This window comes from Canis lupus, chromosome 21 (assembly GCF_003254725.2).
Source record: "Canis lupus dingo isolate Sandy chromosome 21, ASM325472v2, whole genome shotgun sequence".
NCBI lineage: Eukaryota > Metazoa > Chordata > Mammalia > Carnivora > Canidae > Canis > Canis lupus.
Window position 1 is genome coordinate 10,187,668 of NC_064263.1, and position 10,442 is coordinate 10,198,109.

General features: G+C 35.6%; 1 pseudogene; it reads left to right on the forward strand.

Moving 5' to 3' along the window:
* The first annotated feature begins 1,851 nt into the window (after positions 1 to 1,851).
* On the forward strand, positions 1,852 to 2,839 carry LOC112641954 (3-beta-hydroxysteroid-Delta(8),Delta(7)-isomerase-like; annotated as a pseudogene).
* The last annotated feature ends 7,603 nt before the right edge of the window (positions 2,840 to 10,442 follow it).

The window sequence follows — 10,442 nt, forward strand, 5'->3', positions numbered from 1 at the left end:
TTACTGATAAAGAAGAAGTTGCTGGAAGAAGCCAATAAAAGAGTTAATAGAATTTGCTTCAGAAGTAGGATTTGAGAAATAGAATGCTTAGGGCAAGAGATGACTGTTTCATTATTAGATTTTCAGTACCTTGATTTTTAAAAAAAATAATTTAAGTATTAATTGCTTAAGTTAAAATGTTAAAATTATGAATGAATATCATTTTAAAAATCAGGAATTATAAATAAAGAAACTATGTTTCTTAAGTAAATGTTCATTTGTCTTGAAAGAGCTAGCAAGAAATATTTCAAAAAAGAGACTATGGCATTGTCTTCAAGACAAGTCAGAAAAGCAACATCTTGAAAGAGTATAAACACTATATCTGAGTTATTTAAAAAGAATATCTATAAAAAATTCCTTTGGAAAAAATAAGATTTGTGTATGAAAATGATAAATCAAAACTAACCAGCATTTTCTATTCTGCTAAAGCCAAAGAGCCAAAAAGTTGTAATCCATATAATATACAATAGTAAAGAACTTGGAGCTCCATAAAAGAAACAACAATAGAACAAATTATTTTAGCTCCAAGAGAGTCCTCTATAACATGGAGTATTCAGTTAATGACACAGAGATTTCTGTGGATTTCTTTTACTCACCATTGTTGATGCTGCCAACAGGAGTCACTAACAGAATACTATTCTTTTTGTCCAAAAATATATTTCAGTAATCTGGGTATCGCATGTTATGATATTAACAAAATGTGAACTAATTGGAATAAATAAAGTTGCCATTCCTAAAAATAACTAATACTTTTAGGATCATTTTTATTTTTATGTTTCTAACATTATTCTCTCTATGTAGCCACATTGATATTATGTTAAAGACATACCTACATAGTTAAAATACAATTATTTGTGTAGAAGTGCTTCCCCACTAGGCTATATTTTCTTTAAAGGTAGGAACCCCTGTACTCATTTTAGAGTCTCTAGCATTTTAGCACAGTGCCTGTCACACAATAGGTACCGGTACAACTCTGAATAAATAAAACAATAAATAAATTCACTATCCTATCTGAACAATTAGAATCCACTTAATAGTAAATGAACTGAAAATTTTGGGAAACCAATATTAAGTATCTACTCAAATAGGCACTATTTTTGAGAAGAGAAAAACCTCCTAGTCCTCTCCATCAAGCAGTTTATACTTTAGGTGAAAACAACATACATTTTTTGAGTAGTTATTACATGGCAAGAAAATGCTGGATGTTTGTATATGTTATTTCATTAAATCTGCAAAACAACTTTTGAAATTATTATTATTATTGAGATGAAATACTATTAAAATCAAAATAACATGACAGTCTTTACCTATGTAGCTTTCTGTGCTTTCTGAGATTTTCAAGAAATGACTTACTGTGATTGTTTTGGCTCCAAATCTGGAAGTTTTTCTTCATCTAGAAATACCAATATATCAATCACTTAAGAGGACTGTTAGTCCAAAATATCTGACCAATTTTATAGCTCCTTTTTTGTATACAAGTTAGAAGTCCCTAAAATGTTATTTTTTTATTTTAGATTTAAATTCTTTTTTTTTAATTCATGAGAGACACAGAGAGAGAGAGAGGCAGAAACATAAGCAAAGGGAGAAGTGGGCTCCTCAAAGGGAGCTGGATGTGGGACTCCATCCCAGGACTCCGGGACCATGCCCTGAGCCGAAGGCAGACGCTCAACCACTGAACCACCCAGGTGCCCCAGAAGTCCTTAAGATTTTAATAAATCAAATGATTTAATCCTTAATTATTAAAAATTAAAAATACCGAGCAAACTAACTCAGATCCGGGAGTGTGTGAGAGAGGCTGCCGCTGCAGCACCACTGGCCATCAGCCTACAAAGACATGACCACCAATGCCAGCTCCTTGCACCCATATTGGCCTCGGCACCTGAGGCTGGACAACTTTGTGCCTAACGACTGCCCCACTTGGCATCTCCTGGCCAGCCTCTTCTCTGTCTCTGGGGTCTTGGTTGCGACCACATGGCTGTTGTCAGGTAGTGCTGTGGTCATGCCCCTGGGGACTTGGCGGCGACTGTCCCTGTGCTGGTTTGCAGTGTGTGGGTTCATTCACATGGTGATTGAGGGCTGGTTCAGCCTTTATCACGAAGACCTTCTTGGAGACCAAGCTTTCTTGTTCCAACTCTGGAAAGAGTATGCCAAGGGAGACAGCCGATACATCCTGAGTGACAACTTTACGATATGCATGGAGGCCATCACAGCTTGCCTTTGGGGACCACTCAGTCGGTGGGTGGTGATTGCCTTTCTCCGCCAGCAGCCCCTGAGCTTCCTCTTACAACTTGTGGTCTCTGTGGGTCAGACTATGGGGATGTGCTCTATTTCCTAACAGAGCACTGGGTTGGATTCCAGCATGGGGAGCTGGGCCACCAGCTCTACTTCTGGTTTTACTTTGTCTTCACAAACGGCTTGTGGCTGGTGCTGCCTGGAATCCTTGTGCTAGATTCTGTAAAGCAGCTTGCTCATGCCCAGAGTGTGCTGGATGCAAAAGGCACAAAAGCCAAGAGCAAGTAGAACTAATCAGTAGTAGGCTGGGCTTGAACATTGGCTGATGAGGAACCCTCCACCAGGAAGAAGAATCCAGTCCTTATTCCCACAGGTTGGAGGAAAAAAGCAAATTGATTTGTCAAACTCAAGCTGATGGGTAAGGACCAGAAGGACAAAAGGCAGGGGCAAAAAAGGAGTTGTGTGGAGCTACTGCCAGGAGCCACTGGGACAAAGGTGCAGAAGAACCTAGGAGGGCCATGATGGTGGCAGTTTTTAAAATCAGGAAATAAAAGATCTTGACCCTAAAAAAAAAAATAAATTAAAAATAATATATGTAAAATGTTACTCTTCATAAAGACCTGTCACATATATTATTAAGACGAATATTAGCAACTACCACTTATTTAGCTGATATTTTATAGCCAGTTTGCCAAGGACTCTACAAGCATCATGTATAATCTTCCAAATGATGATATGGAAAAGCTTTTATTAACTGGTTTTTCTTAGATAAGGTAATTGAGTCAAATGGATTAATTAATTTAAAGTTCACATATCTAGAAAGAATGATGACTTTTTCATCTGTTCACCTGAAAAGACTATGCTTGACCACTGTATTAAAAGGTCTACTATACCTGTGAGATGGGCAACATTAATATGTCTGTCCCCATTTTACACAAGAGGAAACTGATACATTGCAAGATCAAATGCCCCACAGGTAAGAAGTAGAACCTTTGTTTTTCCTTCCAACTCCAGCCTCAGTCTAGTGGAATTAAATAGTACACCAGTATGTACAAAAGACAAATAATTGCTTTCTACATTTTACCTTTCATAGAATATAAAAAGTGAGAAAACCAAGAGAACTATCATTATTGATAATCACTTTGATGAACACTTTTTGGTGTTACCCAAGCTTTACTTTATCTCTGCAAGCAAGTGTCCTAAACAAATAATAGATAGTAATAACACATAAAGTTAATAAAAAGTTCAGAGAAATTTCAATTGTATACTGTACTCACATCCATACTTTTTGAGTCTCCAAGGAGCTTACTACAACTATGCACTCCATTTGTTATCAGTCACTTTTGTTCTCCATCTGATGAGGGGCTTTCCAGTATCATGAACTATAAGACTTTGAGATCTGACTTGACATTAGGGGCCACTTGAAAGCTACTACTTAAATGTACTTATTACCTTTCTGGTTCTATTTTTTATTAATTACTATAAGCATTTGCAATATTTCAGATTATTGAAAACCAAAATAAATGTGCAAAGAATTTCATCTCTTTTTTTTTAAGATTTTATTTATTTATTCATGAGAGACAGAAAGAGAGAGAGGCAGAGACACAGGCAGAGGGAGAAATAGGCTCCATGTAGGAAGCCTGACGCAGGACTTGACCCTGGGTCTCCAGGACCACACCCTGGGCTGAAGGCAGCCCTAAACCACTGAGCCACCTGGGCTGCTTGAATTTCGCCTCTCTTACAACAACTTTGGGAATAAAAAAGTTTGATAAATACAATGTTCTTTATTCTTAAAGTACATTGCCTCATTATATCAAACCAATCAATCAGTCCTTATCTCTCTCTCTCCCTCCCTCCTTCCTATTTCTGGTCTTAGCTGCCATATAATTAAATCCAAACTAATTATAATATTTATATGTTAAAGAGTATCATGGAACTACTTGTAGCCCAATATAAAGTATCAATACATAGTTGCATACACCAAATATAGTTGACCATATGATTGATTTTTAAAGGAATTAGACAATATGATCGATTTTTTAAAAGGGTCAGAAGTAATAGTACATGACAGCTGGCAGAGTGTTTAGGAACATTTCATTTCAATAGTCATAGAGGATTTTTTCAAAGACAGATTTGTTGAAAACCTTTATGGATACATTCTGTAATGAATATCTTTCACATAAGCATGCACAATATATTACCAACTCATAATATGATTATTGCCTTGAATTGATATTGGCATCCTTTAGGGCCATAAGAAAATCACATAAAATTCTGAATTATTTCTCTTTGAATTGTATATATATTGAAATTCAGTGAAATAAGAATGGTTAGGTATCTTGCATTATGCATAATGAAAATTTCCACTCTGAATTTGTGGTTTGATGGGCTGATGAAACACTTTGTGACAGCTTTGCTTCTCAACTTTGCCTCAGAACTAAAGAAAAATGACCCTCCATCTGGTTTACTGAGACAAGCAAAATTTCAACTCTTGTTAGATCTAACAATATCTGTACACATTATATGGGATTTAAAATTAAATATTCCTTGAGTTACTCCAAAGGTCTGAATATTTTACTTCTGTTTTAATTGTATTTTAATATTCTTTACTTAATGTAAATCACTGTCATGGTATGCTATTCTATACAGTTTAATTAAAATCAATTCAAAGTAGGATATTTAAGTTAAAAAAAATAAAATACATTCAAGCCAAATGTAAAAACTTTTACAATCACAGACCTTACAAACAATATTCAAAGACTTGAAGTTTATTATTACCTGGCAAATCAATACTTTAAAATGCATTTTTATTTAAAATGGGTTCAGCTAAAATATATTTTTCATATTTAAGAAAGTAAAAAGTAACCTGAATTATATAAAGATTTCTCAATTATCAAATAGTCCCAACTGGGATCTAATTTTTGAACAATAAATTTTCATTTCGCTCTGTGACTTTCCTGTATATTTCATAATATACAGAATGGAAGACCATTCCAAGGAAATGTACAGAAATCAGAAGGGAGATTTATTGATTTTCAACTAAAATATAAACTATTTTAAAAATTGTTTTGTAGCTATTATCTGTAGTTCATTATATGAGTTTTTGTTCGCGTGTCATTCTGTGCCACTTATCTAGCAGAAACCCAAGTCTTTTTTTTTTAAGATTTTATTTATTTATTTATTCATCAGAGACACGGAGAGAGAGAGGGGCAGAGACACAGGCAGAGGCAGAAGCAGTCTCCATGCCAGGAGCCCAATATGAGGCTCGGTCCTGGGACTCTGGGATCACGCCCTGAGCCAAAGGCAGATGCTCAACTGCTGAGCCACCCAGGCATCCCAGAAACCAAGTCTTAATGAATTTATCCATCTGTTTTCTCAATGAATGCATCTGTACAGCTATATACTGCTCAACCAGGAAAAGAGTAACTACAAATTATTTAACCAGGGTTCTGGCAATCTTATGACTTCAAATGAAATTGCTTCCTTTCTTTGCAAAATGAGGCTATTTCTGGAAACCACCATTAATAAGTTGAATGGCAGCACTCAACAAGATATGCCCCCACCATCCACTATCTACACACATAAGTATTCAAATCCAGTATGCATGTAAGTAGTTTCAGAATTATTAACTTGTACCTCCATGGAAAAGAATCTTATTAACTAGAGCAGAGCTCTTTTACCTGTAGTCTGATAGTCTCTACTCAATTCCAAAGTTACTTAGATCAGCACGTTTTTCCACTACCACCTTAGTGAAGTTCGTTTTCTTTCTTTCCTTGTTTCTTTCTTTCTTTGTTTCCTTCTTTCTTTCTTTTGTGAGTTTATTTCATACATTTATAATGTAATTAGTCCTTCTGTTACAGCCTATGTGACGGTTACTTTTATCTGTCAACTTGTCCTGACCACAGAATGCCTGGGCAATTGGCCAAACATTATTCTGAATGTGTCTGTGAGAGTCTTTCTGGATGAAGTTAACATGTGAATTGATCAACTGAGTAAAGCAGATTACCCTTCCTAGTGTGAGTGGGCCTCATCCAATCAACTGAAGACATGAATAGAACAAAAAGACTGAGTAAGAATTCATCCTGCCTAAATGCCTAAGCTGAAATATCGGTGTCTTCCAGCCTTGTGATTCGGACTGAAACATTGGCTCTTCTTGGATCTCAAACCTGCCGAAACTGCACATCAGTTCTCTTGGATCTCTCTCCAGGTTCCAGCTTGCTAGCTGTAGACCTTAGGACTTCTCAGCATCTAGAATCACATGAGCCAATTTCTTATTATAAATCTCTTTATGCTATAGATATCGATACATTGCTATATGATTATTTGCTTACCTTAAGATTTGATCTTTGTGCTATAAAAGTCTATGGGCTTTCACAAATGCATAATGTCATGTAAGTCATATATTCACAATTATAGTGTCATACAGACTATTTAAAGCATTCTTTTAAAAAAGTTTCCTGTGCTTTACCTATTCAACCTTCTTTCTTCTTAAACTCCTTCCAATCATTAATCTATGTATCATCTCTATAGCTTTGCCACTTCCAGAATGGCATATAGATATGTAACCTTTGCAGATTGACTTCTTTCACTTAGTAATATGCCTATAAGATTCATCCATGTTTTTGTTCAGCTTGATAGCTCGTTTCTTTATATTGCTGAATAGTATTTGGCTATACAGCATTTATTTATCCACTCACTTATTGAGGAAATCTTGGATGCTTTCAAGTTTTGGTGATTATGAATATAGTTCTATAAAATTTTTTTTGAAAGTTGTTTGTATGGAAATAAGTTTTCAACTCGGTTGACTAAATAGCTAACAGGACAACTGCTGGATTGTACGGTAAGATTATGTTTTGCTTTTTAAGAAACTGTCAAACTGTCTCCCAAAGTGACTGTACTAGTTTGTTTGTATTACCAAAGCAATAAATGAGAGTTTTCATTAAGTTTTGGGAAAAGAATATTCCTGTAGATTTAACGATTGAAATATTTTTGGGGAGAAAAAGAAATATAAATATTATTATAGATCTCAACCTTAAAAACAAAACAGTGCACTAAGATTAAAAGCAGGATTTCATTCAAAGCAACATGCAGAGTCAGATCAGCTTATTGAAATACCTATATGCCTTAGTAATGACTTTTTTCATATTGGGCCAAAGCAGAAAACAGGATTGCTTTGGAAAATATGTCTTCTAGAGTTAAGGCATAATTTTCCCTTTGTATAGGTTCACTTTTTTTTTCAAACATCCAAATCTGCCTCTGTTTAGTTGTTCCCTCATTTGAGACACTGAATCTTGTTCCCTCTTTCAAAGGACTTCCATTTCTGATGCTGTAATACCTCCTTTTTATAACAAATCAAGGAGGAAGAAGTGCCCAGCCTGCAATACATTTTCAAATCAGTTTTCTATTTCTGGACAAAATAACATCCATTAACATCCAATAACAGAATCTGGACAAATGACATCCGTTTAATTGGGTGTCACTATCTTAAGCAAGCTTTTACTGTCAAGATTTAAACATGATCCATTATTAATATTAATGTGACAGAGATTATTTAAATTTCTTAAATATATTTTTTAATATTTAACATAGTATTGACATACAGATTTATATGAATCCATATATATGCTGATACTAGTCAGAAAATATAGCCAATACACTATCTATATTTCCTCCATGTAAAAACTGGACATTCTCATGTGACGTTTCTGACTTCAATACTAATTTGAACTCCTGAAAGTTAGGTTATATAACTGAATTATTGCTCATTAAGAAAGCTAATTCTTTGTTGCTTTTATAGTGTTGAAATTTGACCTAAGCAATGCTAACTGGAGATAATTTGAAGGAGCCATAGCATATAATTTTCTAAGAAAAAAAATTCAGCAAAAGGATTTCTTTCAAACAATAGTACCAATTTGTTAATTTTCTTTCATTAAAGTGTGATTAAAAATATAGATCTTCCTAAAATTATGATGGAGTTACACCCCAATAAACTCATCATAAATTGAAAATATTGTGGGACAAAAATGCATTTTCAACACCTAACCTACTGAACATCATAGCTTAGCCTAGCCTATCTTAAATATGCACAGAACTCTTATATTAGCCTATAGTTGGGCAAAAGCATCTAATACAAAGCCTATTTTGTAAGACAGCATTGAATATTTCATGTAATTTGTTGAATACTTACTGAAAGTGAGAAACAGAATGGCTTGATATAGAGATTGTATATGTTTTTAATGGCCTGGATGATGGGAAGCTGCAGCTCACTGACATTGCAGCATCAGGAAAGTGATTGGACTACAAATTGCTAGTCAGGAAAATATCAAAATTCGAAGTACAATTTCCATTGAATGCATATCAGTTTCACAACATGGAAAGCCAAAAAAATGTAAGTCAAATCATCATAAATCAGAGGCAATCTGTAACTCATTCTACTCTACTGATTTGTTTGATTAATAAATATTAGAAAGCATCCAGGGGATCCTGGGGGGCTGAGTCAGTTAGGCCACCGACTCTTGATTTCAGCTCAGGTCAAGATCTCAGGTTGTAGGATAGAGCCCTGCATCCAGCTCCATGCTCAGCATGGAGTTGGCTTGAGATTCTCTCTCGCTCTCTGACTCCCTGAACTTGCCTGCACACAGATGTGCTCTCTCTCTCTCTAAAATAAATAAATCTTTAAGCATAAGTAAATAAATATTGGAAAGCAACCAAAACACTGGGTGCTACAGAAAAAATATGACATAAGATATAGAAAAAATGTTTGCTTCTTTTGTTTACAGACACTCAAACCGTATGGACTATTACTTACAATTAAAGAAATAAGGGAAGAGGAAATAAAAGTTTGATTATATTACATGAAATATAAACTTATTTTTTATTTATTTTTATTTATTTTTTAATAAATTTATTTTTTATTGGTGTTCAACTTACCAACATACAGAATAACACCCAGTTCTCATCCCGTCAAGTGCCCCCTCAGTGCCCGTCACCCATTCACCCCTACACCCCGCCCTCCTCCCCTTCCACCACCCCTAGTTCATTTCCCAGAGTTAGGAGTCTTTATGTTCTGTCTCCCTTTCTGATATTTCCCACACATTTCTTCTCCCTTCCCTTATATTCCCTTTCACTATTATTTATATTCCCCAAATGAATGAGACCATATAATGTTTGTCCTTCTCCGACTGACTTACTTCACTCAGCATAATACCCTCCAGTTCCATCCATGTAGAAGCAAATGGTGGGTATTTGTCGTTTCTAATGGCTGAGGAATATTCCATTGTATACATAGACCACATCTTCTTTATCCATTCATCTTTCGATGGACACCGAGGCTCCTTCCACAGTTTGGCTATTGTGGACATTGCTGCTAGAAACATCGGGGTGTAGGTGTCCCGGTGTTTCATTGCATCTGAATTATTGGGGTAAATCCCCAGCAGTGCCATTGCTGGGTCGTAGGGCAGGTCTATTTTTAACTCTTTGAGGAACCTCCACACAGTTTTCCAGAGTGGCTGCACCAGTTCACATTCCCACCAACAGTGCAAGAGGGTTCCCTTTTCTCCGCATCCTCTCCAACATTTGTGGTTTCCTGTCTTGTTAATTTTCCCCATTCTCTCTGGTGTGAGGTGGTATCTCATTGTGGTTTTGATTTGTATTTCCCTGATGGCAAGTGATGCGGAGCATTTTCTCATATGCATGTTGGCCATGTCTATGTCTTCCTCTGTGAGATTTCTCTTCATGTCTTTTGCCCATTTCATGATTGGATTGCTTGTTTCTTTGGTGTTGAGTTTAAGAAGTTCTTTAGAGATCTTGGAAACTAGTCCCTTATCTGATATGTCATTTGCAAATATCTTCTCCCATTCTGTAGGTTGTTGTCTTTTAGTTTTGTTGACTGTATCCTTTGCTGTGCAAAAGCTTCTTATCTTGATGAAGTCCCAATAGTTCATTTTTGCTTTTGTTTCTTTTGCCTTCGTGGATGTATCTTGCAAGAAGTTACCGTGGCCAAGTTCAAAAAGGGTGTTGCCTGTGTTCTCCTCTAGGATTTTGATGGAATCTTGTCTCACATTTAGATCTTTCATCCATTTTGAGTTTATCTTTGTGTATGGTGAAAGAGAGTGGTCTAGTTTCATTCTTCTGCATGTGGATGTCCAATTTTCCCAGCACCATTTATTGAA